This window comes from Sapajus apella, unplaced genomic scaffold (genome assembly GCF_009761245.1).
Source record: "Sapajus apella isolate SASKATOON/1434 unplaced genomic scaffold, GSC_monkey_1.0 scaffold21, whole genome shotgun sequence".
Classification (NCBI taxonomy): Eukaryota; Metazoa; Chordata; class Mammalia; order Primates; family Cebidae; genus Sapajus; species Sapajus apella.
Window position 1 is genome coordinate 28,825,806 of NW_022436961.1, and position 21,892 is coordinate 28,847,697.

The 21,892-nt window shown below is 38.6% G+C and overlaps 1 protein-coding gene and 1 long non-coding RNA gene across 4 annotated transcripts in view; one reads left to right on the forward strand and one right to left on the reverse strand.

Annotated features, from left to right (window-relative positions):
• PPP2R2A (protein phosphatase 2 regulatory subunit Balpha) overlaps positions 1 to 21,892 on the forward strand; it is a 77,389-nt gene that overhangs the window by 22,584 nt on the left and 32,913 nt on the right. The window lies entirely within an intron of this gene.
• LOC116558519 lies at positions 1,599 to 21,101 on the reverse strand. Its single transcript, XR_004272034.1, has 3 exons — positions 20,632 to 21,101; positions 17,639 to 17,645; positions 1,599 to 1,610 (listed from the first exon to the last, which is right to left on the reverse strand). It is a non-coding gene; the product is annotated as an uncharacterized LOC116558519 (long non-coding RNA).

Consider the following 21,892-nt stretch of genomic DNA (forward strand, 5'->3'; position numbering starts at 1 on the left):
TCTTTGAGAAGATTAATAGTTTTTTGGTTTTGTTTTCATTTTCTAATTTGAGCATCTGTTTCTTTTGAGTTCCTTTTTTCTCATTCTTTTGGTAGACTTTGGTATCTGGTGATCCTTGGTTGTCTGTTAGTTCTTAAGAATGAGATACTAAAAGTAAATTAGCGTTGTATCCACTGGCAGAGATATTCAGCTGGTGGGCTTCACTGTAGGGTGATGAGCCAGGGACCCTCAGGTCAGTGTCTCTAGATTAGAAGGAACTTCTAGTGTCTTCTCTCAGAGGGAGATGGCTAGATGAGATGGGTCATATCTTAAGCCTGGCTGCTGACATTCTGGGAGCCAGGAAGATCATTGAGCAACTCATGGATTAATATGTAGCCTTTCACTTAATCTTGTTTTTAATTTGATGCCTTACCACCAGCTTCCTCTCAAATTGATACCATCCCTAGGTCTGGTTCAGTTTCTCCAGCGGTAAACTTGTTCTCTGGGTTAGTGTCTAGCTTCTCTGCATCTTTACATAGATGTTTCAACCAATAGCTGTTTTGAGTCTCATGTCTGACTGCAGCCCTCCAGGGTACCTGGTGCTTCTATGTCCTGACTTGGCAACCCCTTTTGCATGCTTGGAGGTTTCACTTGCTTTTATTTTGCTGAGTTTTCTATTTTTTAGCACACTGGTGGTTATCTTCCTTTATTAGTTTACTGTCATTTTAGTGCAATTTAGAAGATAATGCATGTTTTATATTTCCATGTTTAACAAGTGTGTCAGTAAAGTGTTTATAGTTCCTTTTCATTCATATCTAAGAACACTTGGTAGTCATTTTCTATGCAGTAGAAAAGGGGAATTCACGGAATTTATATAAAAGTAGATTTGTTTTCTTAGATCTAAATTCTGATATTGTGGGGTTTTTCAGTTTTTGTGGTGTTTTTTTGAGATGGTGTCTTGCTGTTGTCCCAGGCTGGAGTGCAATGGTGTGACCTGGGCTCACTGCAACCTCTGACTCCTGGGTTCAAGCAGTTCTCCTGCCTCAGCCTCCCGAGTAGCTGGGATTATAGGCGTGCACCACCACACCTGTCTAATATTTTGTATTTGTAGAAGAAATGGAGTTTCACCATGTTAGCCAGGTTGGTCTCAAACTCCTGACCTCAGGTGATACCCCACTCCTTGGCCTCCCAAAGTGCTGGAATTACCGGCGTGAACCATTGCACCTAGTTTTTGTACTGTTTTAATGGACTTTTCTTTCCTCGTTTAATAAAGTGATAAAAATTAAAATAGCTTGTGTCTAAGATACCCTCATTTTTAGACCTAAATTTTTGACATGAAGCAGTCAGCCGAAAGCAGTGAGGTTTTAAAGAACTTAATATATCAGAGAAAACTTTAGCTTTCTTAGATAAAAATTATACTTTTTTTACTCCCGAAATAATTAATACATATGTTTGTCTTAGAATGAAGACATTTGTCTTAGACCTTTGGGCTGCCGTTAACAGAATACCACAGACTGGGTGCCTTATAAACAAACAACAGAAATTTATTTCTCACAGTTCTGGAGGCTGGGAAGTCCTAGATCAAGGCACCTGCAGATATGGTGAGGACCTGCTCTCGGCTTCAGAGACAGCTGTCTTGACATGGCAGAAGGGACAAGGGCTTTCTCTTGGGTCTCTTTTAATTTATAAGGACACACTAATCCCATTTATGAGGACTCTACCCCTATTACCTGATCACCTGCCAAAGACCTCCCTCCGAATACATCACATTAGGCATTAGGTTGCAACATGTGAATTTTGTTGCAACATTCAGTCTGTAGCAGCATAAAGTAGTTACTTATTGCAGGCCAGCTAAAATACCCATTTTCCTTTGAGAACATCATTTGTCTTGAAACTAAGACACAGGATTAAGGGAATAATGGCTTTCTTTGTTTTCCATCAGTAATACTCATCCCCTGTTAATAGTAATACAACATTTGTATTGTAGATGTAGTGCTGTGCTGCCTCTGCCTACCCCAGGGGTCCTTCCTGTCATTCTCCCCTTGCTTGCTAGTAGGTCCAGCCACAGGAGCTTTCTTGAGGGCTTTGAAGTTGCTCCTTTTATTCTCAAACATACTTTCCTTCCTAATCTTGACTACCCTGTGTAAATTAAACTCATTTCCCTTCCAACTCCAAGAGAAATGTACATTTAATGTTACCTGTTTTTAGAATATCCTTTGTATTATTTGAAATGATGTTGTTTATTGTTTGCCTGCTTATTGTATGTAGGCTGCTTCTTTCTAGTTCGTGAGTTTCACAAATGATTCGGAGATGAATCCTGATTCTTTTGTTCTGTGATGTTCATTCTTAGCTTCTGTAACATTTTTAGGCATATGACAGTATCTGGCATTTAATGGGCATTTGTTGAATGGATAGATATATTCTGCAGGTGTTTTCATGTGTCATCTCATTTTAAAATATATGTTAACTTCAGGTTTTTGTTTTACTAAATGTACACTTGTTGTTCAAAATAGAGAAATGCAATAAGCTAACAGTTAGTACCACTTCCCAGTTTTTTGAACCAGTAAAAGGATACCCAGACAAATCCTCATAGTCACACAAGCTGGTATATGCATTAGAGTATAGACCAAACTACTTTAAAGACCCGCATACACAGTGGTTCAGAAAATTAGCTTGTTCCTCTTTCACGTGACTGTCAGTGGTACACAGGGGTCTGAAGTGGATAAGCTGGTTTTGCCAGAGATTACCCAGGATTACAGGTTTGTTCTGCTCAGGGTCTTGGTGTATTGCTCTTCTGTGCGTGGTCAGATCTGGCTCAAATCTGTGTTCGAACCCAGGGGGGAGAGAAGAGAGAGAAGGGCAAGGAGGTGACAAGTTTCATTCATAACCCATTGTTTAGAACTTGGTATAAGAGAATCAAAGAAATGCAGCCTCTAATTTCCTGTTGAAACTCTGTGTGTGTGGTTCTGAGGGTGAAGGTGCCAGATGTTCCATTATTACTAAAGGAGAAAGGGGGAAGTGGCCACTCATAGGAACGATTAGTCTCCGCCTCAGCTAGTAATTCTTGTAACTTTTACTCAGGACTTTTTAACTCCTTAGTTCAGTCCTGTTTCCTTCCTGCTTCCAGTTTAGTGTGAAAGCCTTATATAGGATCCTAATTCAAAGAGTTCAATATTTTTTATGACATGAAACAATTGGAAATTTGAACAGTTACTGGATATTTCATCTTAAGGAAGTGCTTTTGATTTTTTTAAGGTATGGTAATTGTATTTGGTTATATTGAAGATAGTGGTCTTTTGATTTTTTGGTAATGGTGTTTGGTTATATTGAAAATGGTGGTCTTTTAGACATCTTTCGTGAGGTATTTATAGGTGAAATAATTTGATGTCTGGGATGTACATGACATAACGTGGCATGGGTTTCTAGATGAAACAAGATTGGCTATGAATTTATAATTGTGGAAGCTGCATGATAGGTACATGGGAATTTATACTGTGCTCTTCTGCCTACTTTTGTATATGATTGAAGTACTCTAACGAAATGTTTAAAATATTAGTTTATACTGATACCTCCAATTTAAATTGAATACCACAGGGTTATTTCTTACTTCCCTCATTCCGTATTTGTGTCTTTCGGATCTCACAGTGAGAACCTTAGTTCCCAGCCCTGTAACTTTTTTTTTTTTTTTTTTTTTGGTCAGAATATAAAGATGGGCAGAACCTGGATCTTTGATAACATTAAGCCAGTAAATTAACTAACCCTGGGTTTATTTGCCATGCCTTGGGAGATTTTATGTGAGATGACAATTTTTTTATTGTGGTAAAATACACATAAGGTTTACCATTTTAAAGTATACCATTCAGTGTCTTTAAGTGCATACAAATATGTTGTGTAACCATTACCACCATCCGTCTCCAGGACTCTTTTCATCTTCCCAAACTAAAACTCTGTACGCATTAAACAATAAGTCCTCATTCCCGTCTCCCCAGCCCCTGGCAACCCCCAGTCTACTTTGTGTCTCTGTGAATTTATCTCGTAGATGTTTCCTATTGGTGGAATCCTACAGTATTTTTCTTTTGTGACTGTTAGAGCATGTCATAATTTTCTTTCTTAAGGCTACATAATACTATGTATATACCACATTTTGTTTGTTCATTCATATGTTGATGGACATTTGAATAGTCCATCATTTTGGCTGTTTGAATAGTGCTGCTATGAACATTGATCTTCAAGTATCTGTTCAACTTCCTTTGAATTATTTTTGGCAAATAACCTAAGAAGTGTAGTTAATGTATCATCTAGTAATTCTGTGTTTAACTTTTTAGGAACAATCATACTGTTTTACATAGCGGCAGTACCATTTTACATCTTTACCAGCAATACACAAGGGTTTTAATTTCTCACTAATCCTTTTTTTTTTTTAATAAGAATTTTATAGTTTTAGGTCATTAGCCCTTTGATCCACTTTGAGGTAATTTTTAATATGATGTAAGGCCGGGGTCCTTTTTTTTTTTTCTTGTGTGTGTGAATATCCAGTTTTTCTGACTCCATGTTTTGAAAAGACTGTACTTACCCCATTCATTGGTCTTGGCAACCTTGTCCAAAATCATTTGACCATATGTGCAAGGATTTACTTCTGAGCTGTCTTCCATTGATAGAACCAACTAGGATGGATTTTTCTGTTTATACAAAAAGTACTTTAGGGATTTTGTTAGGAATCAAGTCTTCTAATCCATGAACATGGAATGTCTTTTCATTTATTTATGTCTTTATTTTAGCAATGTTTTGTAGTTTTCAATGTAGAAGTGTTTTGTCTCCTTGGATGAATTTATTCCTTAGTATTTTATTCATTTTTTATGCTACTGTAAATGGAATTATTCTCTTAATTTCCTTTTGGGATTGTTCATTGTTAGTATGTAGAAACAACTGATTTTTGTGTGTTGATTTGATATCCTGTATCTTTGCCAAGGTAAGTGATTTTATTCCCTAAGTGCAGTGCTAAAATGTTTGAAAATCACCTTTCTTTCAAAGCCTCCCCTGGAAATCTGGTGAGATCAGATTTGACCTTTAGGCACTACGCCTTACATGTGCTGTATAGGATAGCTGCTTCTCTTGCTTATATCCTGTACAGCCATATGTGGTAGACATATGTCTGCTTAACGTGTTTGTGTGTGTCGACTCTCTTTTTGTTCTCTTGTCAGCAGAAGACGAAAAAATGGAATTGTGATTATTTGCAAACTCTACACTTTGTACTCCAGGGTATCAGATCAGAAAATATGTTGCTGCCTGATTCAGTTTTTGTTGATTCTTCCCCTCCTATCCCTTTCCTTAATATTCTCAGGATATAGAGAGAATAAGCTATTGGAAGAAGAAAAAAGAAATACATGGCATAGGGAAAGTATTTTTTTTTTTAATTGTTAAACCAAAAGTGGGTATTTTGGCTTGTGAATTAAAACACTACTGGTACTCTAACTTATCATTAGTCTTAAGTATTATGTCTGTTCCACAGTGGTAAGTGCCCACTGCTGGGGATGCAGTGGTATGTACTTGTTTACAACTCTGTGTGGTTAATTCATCCTGTCTGTGTGATTAGTTCATACAGCTGATCAGCTGTGTCTCTCTGCCTTTTAAGATTGCAGGTATATTGTTAGTGTTGTTATGCTCACTAAGTTTTGTAATGTTTTAAACTGAACCAAGTTTGGTGGCATGATTATTGTTATTATTTTAAGAAATCAGCAGTTTCTTAAATTAACATGGCAGAAAATATCCTGGGAATTGATGGTGTAGATTAAAACATCTTTGTTTTATCCAACAATAGAGTTGAATTATATGGCTAGGAGCACCAACAAGCATTTCCTGTCACATGTATCAAAACAGTCTTTTAAAGAATGTGTAGAGGGCCTTACTTAAACAAATAGCTGTGTTGACTTTGGGAGGAGGATGGTTTCCTAAGCCCATGTGTTAGACAGATGACACACTGAAATGACCAACGAGCATAATAAGGAGAATTCAGTATCCTTGGAAACCTTGGAAAGGTGCCATAACTAAACTAAAAAATTTTAGCAGGAAACAGTACAGACAAGAAACATTGTGAGGGAAGGCCTTAGTGTAAATGTGGTTGTGCAGCACTTGTAGGAGTAAGTGACAGGACCTGCTTTGAATTGTCAGAGTTAGAATTGAAGGGGGAGCCACAGTACAGAACAGTGGTTCCTGTATTCTGAAACGGGATTAGAAACTGAATGACTCTTACCAAGATGAATATGACAAGTAGAGAAGGCTGGCCACTCATGGTGGCAGGAGACACTGGACCACCAAGCACAAAGTTGAAACTCTGCCCCCAAGTTTCCTTCTTTGTCAGGCAGCCTCTCAGGTGACCCCAGTGGTCCCTGGCTTCTGGTATTTACATCGCCATGTAACCTCCTCCCTTTGGGTGCGTCTAGACCTCCAGTGACTGGATTCCACAAACTGGGCAAGATGCTGGGATGCTCCTTCAGAGGTTAGGTTACAGAAAGGTTTTGGCATTCATGTTGGGCTGCCCTATTTCACTTGCCAAGGGAAGCCAGCTACCATGTTTGTGTGGTTCCATGTGGAGCTCACGTGTCAAGGATCTGTTGTGTCTGGCCAACAGCCAGTGAGTGACCTGACACCTGTCAGCAGCCAGGTGCCCGAGCTTGGAAGTAGATCCTCCTCCAGTCAGGCTTTTGGATACCTGCAGCTTTGTGAGAGACCTTGAACTGAAGGCACCCTGGCTAAGTCACACCCAGATTCCTGACCTTCTGTGAGATAATAAATGTTTGTTGTTTTAAGCTGCAACCTTCGGGGCAATTTTTAAGGCAGCAGTAGAGAACGAACACAGGAAGTAACAATGTAAACATTTTCCCTCCTAGGTCTGAGATTTGAACTTGGTTCCAATGTGTATTCTGGTTAAACCCAGCACAGTTCCCAATATTACATAAACACCAGGCCTTTTTCTTTAAAGGTGCATACAGAAAATGAAGGACACATACATATTCAGTAGGTACTGTAAAGGAGGGTGACCAGTGTGAGCAGTGACTTCCCATGAAATAGGCTTACTGCTGGAAGCAAGAGAAACTCAAGTTTAAAGAGCAACTAATTAGTTGCTCTGAGAGACCAACAAGCATTTGAAAGTATCAGAGAGCAGGAAGCAGTTCTTAAGTGAAATTTGTGATTCTTAACTATGGGCTCTTTGGAGTCAGGTAGTAGCAAGGTTTTAGAAATACTCCCACAATACAGTGGGAAAAGGAAGTTGAAAATTGTAACAAAAATATAAGGAACACAGCATTTGTTTTTATTCATTTTCTCAGTTGCATTGCTACAGAGCCTATTTCAGGTGCTCAGCAGCTGTGTGTGGCTAGTGGCTACTGTGCTAGAGAGTGCAGAATAAAACATTTCTATCATAGAAAGTTCTGGTGGACAGTGCTCTGGGAAAAGTGTAGAGTGTCTTCCAGAAAACTCTGAGGGAAAAAAACTGTGATAAACTAAGAATCCTAAATTGATGAAGTTATCCTTTACATTGGCAGTGCAACAAGATGGCATTTGATAGGTGTGCAGGAACTCAAAGTATATCACTCAGGTACTTTACTTGGGGGAAAAAAAAAAAAAGGACTTAAATACATCCAGCTGAGTAGTTAGCGTCTCAAAAGCATGAAAAGTCAACTTCAGCATTGTTTAACTCTCTGTATCCTGTTTCCCAGAGTAACTCAAGACTAACATATAAAAGTAGGAGAAAATCTTCATCTTTCACAGTTATTAAGAGGATGCCCTTCATAAGCCAGACTTCAGACCGTCAGAACAGTGGTTTCAACCTAGACAGTTCAACTCTAGAGCTTCCCCTCTCCTGAGAATGACAAATAAAGCCACAGGAAGTGGCAGTTTTTAAAGACATTAATCCATTGAAACCACGTTTGCTGAAATCACTAAAAAGTCTCCAAGTTACCCAGTTTCATTCTCAGCCCTCCCTTTACTTGATATTTAAGAGCCTTTGGATACAATTCATCACTGCCTCCTTTTAAAAACACGGTCTTTGCCTAGCTTCCAGAAAATTTCTTCCTGCTCACCAGTAGTTCCTGTGCAGTCTCCTTTTCTGCCTGGTCTCAAAGCTCAATCCTTAGCCCAGACCTCTGGCTTTCTTTATCTATGCTTATTCACTAGGAAATCACATTTAAGTGTCATGTGACTTTAAATGTCTTTTCTGAGCTGATGGTGCCCTAACTATATCTCCTTTTCCCTAATCTGCTTTCAGATCAATCTAGCTGTCTATGTAGAAAACACAAACACAGTTTCTTTTACAACACGCTTTTGATACATATTAATATGTGAGTTTTTCGCTGTACATCAAGCAATCAGTTTTGCAGCAGACACCTGCTGGGTCCCCTCCAATTCAGTTCCAGCACTGTCTGGAAGTAGCATCAGATTGCACAGGTTGAAGGGGCTTAGTCCCACAAGACTGCCCTCCACTTTTTCCAGTGCCAGTTGGAAGCCGCAGGTTAACTGTACTTCTGACCAGTCTTGGGTATGTCTTGGTCAGTGACGTAAAAATGGACTTAAACAGTTGTATTCCCTGTTCAGATGCTGTTAAATACTTCAGTTAAGATAAATATCTGCCTATTAATGATACTAGGTGCATTCAGCCACATAAGTACCTGGACATTATTCTTGGCTTTCATCTGTAGCTGTCTACACTTTATCAATTATCAAGCCTTGTTTTACGTACTTTGGAAATGTATTTTAAAATTTGTTCACTTCTGACCCCTCTTTGGCCTCTGTTCTTTAATTTCTTCATTTGTTAAATGAGTGTATTGATACAGCCAACTTAATAGGTTTGTTGTGAGGATTAAATACCTAACATACAGTATGTAAATTTCACTTATTTTTATTTTTGAGACAGGGTCTCACTTTGTCACCCAGGCTGGAATGTGGTGTGGTGCGATCTTCGCTTACTGCAGCCTCAGCCTCCTTGGCTCAAGTCATCCTCCGATCTCAGCCCCCCAGGTAGCTGAGACTGCAGGTGTGTGCCACCACGCCAGGCTAATATTTTCTATTTTTTGTAGAGATGGGGGTTCACCATGTTGCCCAGGCTGGTCTTGAACTGCTGAGCTCAAATGATCCTCCTGCCTTGGCCTCCCAAAATGCTGGGATTATAGGTGTGAGCCACCATGTTGGCTTGTTACGTAAATGTTAAATGTTGCTGTCTAATGATACAATATTTTACTGTTACTGGCTCAGGTCACTATCATTGCTTAACTGGGATTTCTGGAGTAACTCCAGATTGGTCTCCAGTTTTCCCTTTGCTTAGGTTCCTCCCAGTTGGCAAGTCTCCTTCACTTCAGTTTCAGCAATCTAAGGTGCATGTCTAATTGGATTACTCTTACTTAAAATTCCCATTTGGGCTCCTTTTTGACATTGGAATAAAGTCTGTCAAATTGTTTTGTAACATACCTTAAAGACCTTAGCCATTTTCTCTAAATATTCTGCCCCTTTGTTTTCAGTTTGTGGGTGAACTGGAAATATTTTGTCAGGGAACAAACTGTTGGCTGTGACTCTACCAAGACTATAGACAGACAGTGAAGTGCTTTTGATTCTTACAGCTTGGCCATAATAGTCACAATTTGTGAAGATTTTGGGGAGATATTAATAGCTAGGTACCCATTCTAATTATAAACCTTAATCAGGCATACATAGATGCAGGAGTTTTATGCTGTGCTACTTGTTTGTATAATCTCCTTGAGAAACTATTTACACTGTGTATAATAAGGCCACTGAATGATGTGGCTTGCTTTGTGAAGTTAATTATTAGCCAGTTAAAAGTTGGGGAACATCTAATGAAGATGATAATTAACTTTAAGGTCTAGAATGCTCAGTTTAGATCTCTTCTTTCTTATATAACAGTTATATACCAAGGTTTATTGTCTGTTTAAAAAAGCACACCTGTAGGCTAAATGTATTAGCAGCTGTTTATCTTTCTGTTCTTTGTTGCAGTAGGTTATGTTTCCATTCCATTTTATCCAGACAGGATAACAGATTATCCAGGAACAAGTTACAAAGAAGGGAAACTGGTTCCAGGACACATCTCTGGAAGTTACCTTGTGGACCTTGATGTTCATGGCAGCATTACAATGCAGGTTCTGTCTGAGCATCAAGGTTAGCACAGCACATGTTCGTGTTCACTGTCAGAGGCTAAAGGAAGGTTATCATAAAGGCCAGTAGCACTTTATGCCATGCACATTTCTCCATAGTCTGGTTGTTGGAAATCATGGCAAAGTCATGGTGATATTTTGGCCAAGAGACACAGGAGTACAGAATCCTATCCTTGACCAACCATACTTCTCCCTGAGGCCTCTGGGAGTGTACATGCAGACGGCAGCAAAGCAGGGCGATTTACTTGCTTGGTCTTTAGCTTCAGACTCTAGTGAGCTCAGTGGGACCATTTGGAGAACTTTTTTACCTAGGCTAGATAGACTGGAATAGGCTGGAAACAGTGAAGATTCACTTCTGCCTTCTGTTACAAAGCCTAAAGGCGAGCAAGCTGCAGCTTACCAGTGTGCTCACCGTGTACCCCTTTTATTTAGGTTCATTCATGCGGGGTTCACTTCTTTGTGCTTATTGTTTGTTTAACCTTCAAAGCAACTGTGTGAGTGAGATATGTAAAGGTGAGGAAACTGAGTCTTTAAGAGGCCAGGTTACTTTCTTAGGGTCATACAGGCAGTGGGGGAGGTGCGGATTTGAGGCTCTGACTGTAGGCCATTTCTTTTCAGATGTGACCCTGAGAATGTGTTAGAGGCGTGCTATGATCCCTCAGCCCTTGGCAGTGGGTACCTGAGTGGGGTCTTAGTTGACCAGAGTGCCTGGGCAGACAAGAGCAGCTCCATCGTCCCATTATAGTGTGTTATGTAAACATTAAATGCGGCGTGCGCCCTGACATGAGGAAAGTAGAAGCTCACTGGCCTGCTGAACTCAATCAGCGAGAGGGAGCATTTGCCCCTCCTCTTCTACTGCTGCCCTCCCTTCGGCCTCAGGTCACAGGAATAAGATAGTTAATCCCAAGTGGGGAAACAGCGTTTGAAGAGTATTGAAGGGAGGGAAAGGTTGGAACCTGCTTCAGTTGGGAACAGGTGAACAGGTCAAGCCTTATTCACTTCTGAGGAGGAAGGGATGCCTAAAGGACAAACCGAACTTGCTCTTCAGGGTGTTAAAATAAAACGTTCTTAAATCTTGAACATCACACATTTCCGGGAGGAGTATCCTGCCCTTTGGGAAAAATAGCAAGAACTTCGAGCTCCCTCTAGAGGCCAGCAGTGATAAAAGAGCGTCATGTTAGGGAAATCATTGTACCTGAAGCTAAGCTACCTTTCAGCAGGAAACTATCATTTTATATATACAGTAAAATGTTTTCTTATATTGGAAATAAATTGGTGCCTCTGAAAAGAAATTTGGGTTAATCATATTCTAATTAGGTGGGGGGGTCAATTGTAAAGTTCATTTACTGTGTAGAAATATAGCTGAGAAGATCATGAAAATGGATCATGTGTCCTAACAAAATAGTATATTATAAGCGTTGGAACAAACCAGATCAAAACAAGAATCTGATTTCTGTGCTGTTTTGTGCCGGAATGTTTTGGCAGTGGACCCTTGAATTGAACAGAGATAAAGGTGATCGACAATACCGGCTGTGTTCCCACCCAGTCCTCCCCCTCATCTGAACAAAACCAGTGAGTACCAGAAGAGTAATATTAGGAAATGCAAGATGCAGGCATATGTTCAAACTTCTGAGTAAGCTAACATATACAGTTTCTTAACTTTTAGAGTCTCTTGTTACCAAATGATTCATCTATTCCAGGATAGACATTTTAGTCATAACCACAGATGTCAAGGAGTTAGTTATGGGTTTAACCCTTTACTGTATTTAGTCTTTTTGTTCTTAATATATTATAAAAGTTGCGTTCCCACCAGGAATATGTGAGAGTAATTGCTTAATACCTGCATTAAGTATTGCCTCTTTTTAAAAAAAATCTTAATTATGGGAATGGTGTGTAGTGGCATATCATATTTCTACCTTGTAGAAATCCATCTATTATCAAAGTTTCCATGGTTATTTTTATGCAAATGGCTGTCACATATTTGTTAACCTGGTTTCCCTTTCTGGTAAGCCATAATTCCGAATGTTTTATTTAGTAAAATTAGGATCAGATGTGCTTTGTAACTTTTTTAAAACTCTGTGGTACATTGTGGACCATATTCTTAGAGATCTGTTATTTTTTTTGTACTGGCATGTGCAAGTACACATAGCTGGACAGCAGAGGAATATTTACTAGAATAATAATGATTCCCTCAGAAGTGGGGCTAAGAGTGATGATTATCCTTTTTCTACAAAGTAGTTTATTTGTCAGATTAAAGAGTGAAGTTAATTTTAATTAAGGACCTATGTTATGATAATCTCATTACTGCAAGTAATCTTTAAAAATCATATTGCATATAAACACATCTGATACACAATTTGCAATTTGCATAAATCTGCTAACTGTTCCGGTGGTGGGATTTCAGGGTTTCTTAACACTTTGCTTTTTACGAGTTGGTTAATTTATAGTGATCACTGTATCATTTTTTATGAACACAGTACTCTTAAATACTTACATATTTAGATTGCTGTAAAACTTTTTAAGTACCTTTGTTGCAGTACTGATTTTAAAGTTATTAATTGATTGATTTAAGCATTGGCTATTAATCTTTAGCCATTTTATCATGGTTAGAGAATATGGGCTTTATAATTTGATTTCTTGGAGTTCCTCTGTACATCAATGTATGTATTTAATTGCATACCTTTTTAGAAGAAATAAATACTTTTAATTTGGTATAATTTTTCTGTGTGTCTATTTGTCAGTTATATTTTTTAGGCGTCTATCCCTCTCCCTCCCAAATCCCATCCCTTTACCTACCCTGTCTTCTACTACATTTTCATCAACTCCTTATTCCTAGTAACCCTGATAATTGTAAAGTTAAAATCTGTATTGGGCATAAAAATTTATGACTGTTACATCTTCACCATACCTTTTATCTCCTTACCTATCTACCTAGTATAAAACCCCTTTTTCCTATTGAATTCTTTTTAAAAAAAATTGACCAGTCATTGGGGGCATTAGCTGTATTTATTAGGTATGGGCCCAGTTGAATAGCTATTTGGCAGTTTGCAGGATAGTTTTGAACAAGAAAAATTGTTCCATGGTCTGCATAGCTTACAATATACTGCCAAATGTTCATGATACTGGAAAAAGAAACTTTATTTTCTAAGCCTAAAAACTGTTCACTTACAAAGGGTTTTTTTGGGGGTGGGGGGGTGTGGAGGCCACAACTTTAATGTATGTACAGAAGGCTACTGTGTAAATCAAGGGAAAGTTATACTTTGAAATGTTGGGATTTTTTACAAAGAATTCTTTACAACTTTGCAAAATCACATCACCACTGCAGTGGTGCTAAATGGGTTTTAAGTTGCTGGTACGATATACCCATGTGAGTCTACATTTAAAACTGAACCTTTCATGTTGAGTACTCTGCATACTTTGTCATCATGCCTTGACTACTTACATTTAGTCATCGTGTTTTCAAATAGCCCTGCCCTGCCCCTTCCCAGGACTGCATCCATACTTACATTAGAACACTTGATGTTATTCCACAGGTCAGGTCTTGGTTACTTTTTCTCCCTCTCTTTGCTTTATTTTGTTTTGATTATAGGGTAATTCTTCAAGTTCTTGATACTTTCTACTACAGTATTAAATCTGTTAGTCCTGTTCAATGTATCTTTGATTTCAAATAGTGTGTTTTTTTAAATTTTTAGTCACAATTTTGCCTTTCATCTTTTATTTCTTATGTCGATGATTGATTCTTTGTTCTTTATCGTTTTTTTTTTTTTTTTTTTTCGAGACATAGTCTTACTCTGTTGCCCAGGCTGGAGTGCAGTGGTACAATCTCGGCTCACTGCAGCCTTCACCTTCTGGGTTCAAGTGATCCTCCCACATTCAAGCCATCCTCCCACCTCAGCCTCCTGAGTACCTGGGACTGCGGGAGTACACCACTGCACCTGGCTAATTTTTTTGTATTTTTGCTAGAGACAGGGTTTCACCACATTGACCAGGCTGCTCTTGAACTCCTGACCTCAAGTGATCCACCTGCTTTAACCTCCCAAAGTGTTATTGCAGGCGTGAGCCAGGGTGCCTGGCCCATGATTTATTCTTGATCATATGGAGCATATTTACAAAAGCTGTTTTTGGTCTGTGGCTGCTAGGACCTTAATTCTATCATTTTCGTCGCTTCTAGATCTGTTTACACTGGTTTATTTTTCTTCTGATTATGGGTTCTATTTTCCTGCTTGATTATATTCCTGGTAATTTCATATTGGAAACCAGGCAGTGTGAATTTACATCATCAAGTGTTGGATTTTGTTCTAGCACATAGTTAAGTTACTTGGGATAGATTTGATCATTTCCAAGGATCAAATGTTTGTTTTAAAACTTTGTCAGGACAAGTTTAGTCTTTAGTGTTGATTTAGCCTGATTACCAAGGTGTCATCCTCCTGAGAACTCTACCTGTTGGTGGGGGTTTCTCTCCTTTGGCTGGTGGGGACCCTAATTTTTCAGAGCCCTCATATGTCACTTCATATATGTCCAGATCAGTTTTCAGCCAGATTCTAAGTGAGCCACCCGTAGATACATTTTTTGGGGTACTTTGCTTTATGTTGTAGCTGCTTTAATTTTCTGCTCTCTGGATTCTTTGTAACTCACCATGCTGTCTTTGTCCTTCCCATCAGTAAGGAAGAGCTACTAAAGGGATCACTTTCTTTTCCTTCTCTAAGAGTTAACAGTTCTCTACCCCACACTGTCTGTTGTCCAAAAAACAGTTGTTTCATATATTATTTTCAGTTTTCTAGTCTTTCACAGCAGAATAATAAATTCAGATTATCTTAACTTCCTCATGGTCAGAAATGAGATTCATGCCATTTAATTTTTTTTGTTTTTTGTCTTTTACTTTAACCTCTTGAAAATAGTAGTAGTAAAAATTACACATTTTTATTGGGTACTTTTTCTGAATACCTTTGTTTATATAGTTTCATTGTTCTTTGTTAATCTTTGTCTTTTTACTGAAATATAACAAAAAGTAGAGGAGACTGATTACCTGGTAGAGCTTTTGGGGGAAGTCAAATGTCATTTGTAGAAAGATAAGATTTATTATAGTCAACTTGATAAGACCATTTTCTTCCAGGTGTGAACATTTAATTTTGTATTAGAATACTACACTGGCAACCCTGTTTGTTTGCAGATACTTGCTCTTTACACAAATGCAGCCCTTTGTGACAGTAATTGGAATGTAGAATTTTAAGAAATTCATGGAATTTTTGTGAACCTCATGGTTATCTTAAGATTGATGCTATTTTGTGTTGCATGAAATAGATAGATCTGGATTTTCAGAGTTGTTTATTTGCTACAGCAATGTTTAGAATGTTTTACCCTTTTAAATTATTACTGTTTCACTGTCAAGCCTAATTATATTGAGGGAAATATCAGCATCGGGTTTGTCAGCATCTGAGGAATAGAACCTAGGTCAGCTGTTTAAAGTGGCGCTTTCAGGAATCTATAAATCAGATGGTTAAAAAAAAACAGGCCAGGCACGGTGGTTCACGTCTGTAAACCTAACACTTTGGAAGGCAGAGTCGCGAGAATCTCATGAGGCCAGGAGGTCAAGAGCAGCCTGGCCAACATAGTGAAACCCTGTCTCTACTAAAAAATTAGCTGGGTGTAGTGGTGCACACCTATACTCCCAACTGGTCGGGAGGCTGAGGCATGGAGACTTGCTTCAGCCAGGGAGCCAGAGGTTGCAGTGAGCTGAGATTATGCCACTGCACTCCAGCCTGAGTGACAGAGCAAGACTCTGTCTGGGGGGAAAAAAAAGAAAAGATACAAATTGATACCAAAATACCTTTAAAAAAGGAAAAAAAAATACTTAAGCAGTTCCTCTCGGTTGTTTCCTCCCCTCCTTTATTTTTATTTTTTGAAAACACGGCTTTTGCCTGGTCAACATGGTGGAACCCCGTCTCTACTAAAGACAGAAAAATTAACTGGGCTTGGTGGTGGGTGATTGTAATCCAAGCTATTCGGGAGGCTGAGGCAGGAGAATCTCTTAAATCCAGGAGGTGGAAGTTGCTGTGAGCCAAGATCATGCCACTGCACTCCAGCCTGGGCAACAGAGCAAGACTCCATTTCAAAAAAGAGGGGGAAGGCCTATTTACATATTGACTTGGTCTTTATGTCTTGTAATTCATGCTGTAGTAGTTGTTGTTTATTTTGCCTTAGGATACTCCTTTGGTTTTTCTTAAACGTTTACTGAATCCTTTACTGATTAATGCTTCATCTGTAGGGATTGCAATGCTTTCTCTTATCAGCCATGTTAGGAGGTAGAATTTAGAATGTGTAACACCCAGTGCCTTGAATGTAGCAGATGCCGAATAAATATTTAAAAGTTTTGTTGTAGGGACAGGCAGTAACTGTAATGTGATCATTAATAAGTAGTATAAAGTTGATGTTTGGCTCTAAATATTTTACTGAACACAGACATTTTGACAGTGAAAAAGAGGCAATAAACTGCATAGTTATACATTATCCAGAGATTTATAGAATTCTGTGTTGCCACCTTATCTGTATGGTGCTAAATTTGAATCCTGGCTCTGACAGCTGATCGCTGTGTGATTTTTCTCAGGCGGGTTGATCTCTCAGGGGTTTCTCTATACCTTGAAAATGATATGCATGTTACAGTGATGTTATAAAGATTAACAGCAAATAAATGCCTACTTGGTGCAGTGTTTGGCACATTTTGGTTGTAACATCTGTATATGCTTTGACATTAGTTTGAAATGACTTTGTGTTATTTTAATGCCGGTATTCAGTTATAATATAAAGCAGTTTCACAAACATTTTCTGCAAAGGGCCAGATAGTAAATATTTTCAGTCTGTGCCGTCTATTCACCTTATAGGCATAGCTGTGTTCCAGTAAAGCATTATTTATAAAAACAGGTGGTGGACCACAGTTTTCCAACTTTGTGTTTGTTTTTTTGTTTTTTTTTTTTTTTTTTGGTTGCTATTTTCATTTGGCACCTTTGACACAATGTTGTCTTACCTATTGAGTATTTCAAATACCTTCAGCCTTATTAAAAAATTATATAGGTGGCCAGGTGCGGTGGCTGACGCCTATAATCACAGCACTTTGGGAGGCTGAGGCGGTCAAATCACCTGAGGTCAGGAGTTCGTGGCCACCTTGGCCAACATGGCGAAACCCCGTCTTTAGTAAAAATACAAAAATTAGCCAGACATGGTGGTGGGTGCCTGTAATCTCAGCTACTCAGAAGGCTGAGGCAGGAGAATTGATTGAATCCAAGAGGCAGATGATATTGTAAGCCGAGATCGGGCCACTGCAGTCCAGCCAGGGGTAACACAGCTAGACTCTGTCTCAAAAAAACAAAAACAAAATTATATAGGTAATACAGTTACAACCCTCTTTGCACTAATTTTGATTGGTTTCTTTCAAGTCATTTATTTGAGACATAATCCTCAAATGGAATTATGAAACCAAAGAGTAACTTCACAAAGTGCCTCACAACAGAAGAGCTGAGGTATTTAGAGAATGCCAAGACTAGTAATAATTTAGTCATTTGATGGATAGTGATTATTAATTATACCCATTTATATATACAATTTATTAATTTCCCCTTGCTGATTTTTATCCTGAGAGTTACATTTTTGAACCTTTGGCTGTCTGTGTCCTATTCTGTTTATTATAGTACGCAAGAAACAGAAGATAGGTGACAAGAAAGGAACAGCCTTATGAAGTAAAAATGGACCAATGACACTGTTGTCATCCCCACTACCAGCTGCTCGTCCACTCACAAAAGAAAGCAATTATTTCACCTTCTAAGAGTAAAACCTGCCTGGGTGCTGACAGTTTAGAAAGAGCGGGTGGGAAGAGTCAAGAATTTCATTCTGTATAATAAATTATAAATCCCTTGCTTTGTATTAATAGTATATAAATTTAAGAACATTGCAGTACTTTTTAAACAAAAGATTCTGTTATGCCTTTTAAATACTGTATTTTTGTTGAACAATTTGGAAATCAGTATTTTTCTAAAATTGCTGAGTTGACTTAAAGGTTAGTAGGGGAGTGGACTCATGTTCTGAAAGGAGGTCGTCCCTTTTCAGTAACTGTATTAGAATGTTCCTTTTAAGATTAATTAATACAGACTTATATCCTTGTAAAATAACATTGTAATTGGTCATAGGACAGATTATTTTCCTTTTAAAGGAGTTCTTCTTTGGCATTTTGTTGGTGGTGGTTTGTGAGGATATAACTCAACTGATATGCTGTACTAAGCCATGCATAAATTTGGTAGGATACCTCTGACAGTGATGTCAATTTTTGCTTTTAAAAAACATGATAGTTATTCTGATATCAAGAGTAGAGCATTTGCAAGTATTCATAGCTTTCATTAATTGTTTTAAAACTAGTATCCAAGGAATCTAAAATTTTATGGCACACTTATATTTTCAGCCTGCTCCTCTGGGGGCAGTCTGTATTTGTATAAGACGGTTGTGTCCCACACCTAGAGTGCATTGTTTAAAGGTGCAGAATTCTCTTAGTTCCAGCATTCTTGTGTTTGCCGTGAATGTCAATATCCACTCTGTAATGTTTTAGACCTATGCTGTCCAGTTCTGGTAGTCACTAGCTACATATGGGCATCAGAACATGAGAAGAATATTTTCTAGGGTAGATTATTTTCTGCAAACCTGGATACCAGTATTTGGCCAGCCTTGTTTGGGTATAGCATGAAATGGTCTCCTTGTTTTCAGGACTTTGCTTCCTCACTTTTTGCATGTCCTGGCATTCCTAAAAAGCAGTGATGTTTGTATGGCACACTAGGATACACAGTGTGGAGGGTGCTTACAACTAGATCTTACAGATGTGGGTGCTCTGCAGCACCAGACAAGCCCATGCTTCATTCTTGGCACGCCAGTATGCAGTGGCACATACGGCACAAAGCTGCTTCAGAGTGCTCTCCATGATTCATTCCTGAATGTTTTTCTTGGTCTATGAGCAGAATTTGAATTCATTCTCCCTTATTATTCATCATTTTAATATGTCATATTCCCAGTGAGACTTTGTAAGACCTTGGCATTTCACAACTTAGAAAACTTTCAAAGAATCACCCCTAAACTTAGAGATTTAGTGAGTAATTGTGTAGATGGTCTTTCTTCTTTTTTGTTTTAGGGACAAAGGAGGAAGAAGGAACACCATGACATAGCGATAGATTTAAATTCTGTTTCACAAACCAGGAAAATAGTTTTCCTAGTAGAAATATGGTTACATTAAATAAATGTGGTGTAAAAATCTCAACAAGGAGACCACGAATCTGCCCATCTACCTCCCCCAAATGAAATTCCTCTACACTATTCAGATGAACAGTGACTTAGTTGGCAGTTTCTAAAACTTTCTGTTTATTGGCTTTTGGCAAGATAAATAGTAACAAACACCAGTGTCTTAAGAAAATCTATAAATTGGTAATCCATTCACCCAATATGTATCTCCCTCAAGGATTTTACAGCGAGTTGATTTTGTGGTGTAAATCTTTGGTTCTTGTCCTTTCCTGATGTCTAGCCACTTGCTATTTGGGTCAGTTTTTTCTAGGATTCCTCAGCCTACCCCTGGGTGCCTCTTAAAATTCTTTATCCTTGCTACAAAACGAGTTCACTATTAAACACGTACCATATCACTTTAAATAGTTCATTATAAAATAATTGCTCCTGCCATAAGAAATGATACAATATTGGAGCAAATATCTTGTTTCTGTTAGATCTTGCAATAAAGTCTTTTTCTTCTCCCTACACACCTCTCACTTTGCTCTTCCATTCACACGTTCAGTGATTACATTATAACCAGTTGTGTGAGGCCATCTCAGTTTGGAAGATTGTACCTACTGCTTTAACACTTGATTCTTGTTCTGTCTTCTCATAATAAAATAGATATGGGCTGGGTGTTTTGGTTCGTGCCTGTTCAACGCAGGAGTATCGCTTGACTCCCAAGAGTTCGAGACCAGCCTGGGCAACATAGCAACACCCAGTATGTACAAAAATAAAAATAAATTAGTCAGGCATGGTGGTCTGCACCTGTAGTCCCAGCTACTCAGGGAGCTGACATGGGAAGATTGCTTGAACCTGGGAGGTCAAGGCTGCTGCAGTGAGGTATGCTTGCTCTACTGCACTCCAGCCTGGGCCACAAAGCAAGACCCCATCTCAAAAAATAATAAATTGGCATGGAATGTGCCTACCCCTCAGTCCCAAATCTCAGTTGTTTTACTGTAATGCTGTTCTTACTGACTTAATCACCTCTAGGTTTTCTGTGTTCAGTTCACTTAAGGAATATTAGGGTTTCTTTATTAGAAATTGAGCCCACCTAGGTGTGGTGGCGCTTCCTTGTAATCCCAGCAATTTGGAAGACTGAGGTGGGAGGATCACTGGCGGCCACGAGCTTGAGACCAGCCTGGGCAACATAGTGAGAGCCTGTCTCTACAAAATTTTTATTTTATTTTATTTTATTTTTTACTGGTAATAGAATTTATTCAAATGTGCCTTAATATAGGCGCTGGGGCTTGCCCGTGGTGCTCTTGATATATAAGGCCCGGACATTCTGCCAGTTTTTCTTGAGCAGTGACACCAAGAAATTGACAGCCAGGTGAATGTTATACACAAGCTCATCGTCTGTCATCTTCACGTGACCAACACGTGAAAATTATCCAGGCATGGTGGTGCATGCCTATAGCACCAGATATTCAAGAGACTGAGATGGGAGGATCCCTTGAGCCCAGGAGTTTGGCATGGTCGCACCACTGCACTCCAGCCTGGTCAGAGGGTTTTTTGTTTTTTTTGTGTGTGTTTTTTGAGACAGTCTTTTTTTTTGAGACAGTCTTTAAAAAAAAAAAGCCCATCCTACACCAAACCTGTCCATCTAACTTTACTGCTTAGCAGAGAGCACAGTCAGACGAATTATGCCATGATCATTGATGTATCCCTTACTAAGTGTAAACTGTAACAGCTCATCTACCTAACGAGGAGTTGTAATTAATTTAGGTGAATGGAATGACTTGGAACTGCGAAAGAGAAAATAAGTAACGGGCACCTCAGCCCATTATTCCACTGAGTTGAACAGGAGATTGAGTCTGGTATTGGTTTCAGATGTGAGCGTTTCACCACGCTGAGAGCATATTCTAGAGTTCAAAGATAGGTATTTTTGTTGCAGCGTGACTTTGTATTAACTAGTTCATTTGGTGGTTAGGCAAAAAAGCAAATTATCAATCCTGTAAGGAATATTGTCTGAGTTGGACTTAGGAGAAAGAATTTGTGTCTTCACAGTGATGTCTGTGTGAGGGATTTGAATTTAAAGATAATTTTGACTGTTATGTTTACCTTGTTATTTGATTTTAGAGCCTAACCTTCAAATAAAATTTGACAATTTTTTTTCTCTGCTACTCTTTGCTCCTACTTCTCTCCCCAGTAATGGTCTAATGTGCTTCAAGCGTGGGGACTTTGTATGTTTTTAATCCTTTATTCACTGCAGAAGTCAGTAGTACAGTACAGAACTCCTAATCAAACGACTTCTCAGTACTTAGTGTTTGACTTTCCATGGTTGCCCAGTATATTAAGTTGTATGCCTTTTGTGTTACTTATGTAAGCAGTGAACACATCAAGTTTATTTTTTCCTTCTGGTAACCACTGTGGTGTAGCCAGGATTTTTTTTTTAAACCTGGCAGTGAGGTGTTGTCCGAACAGTCTGAGATAATGTGCACATTTTTATGAGCACTTAAATA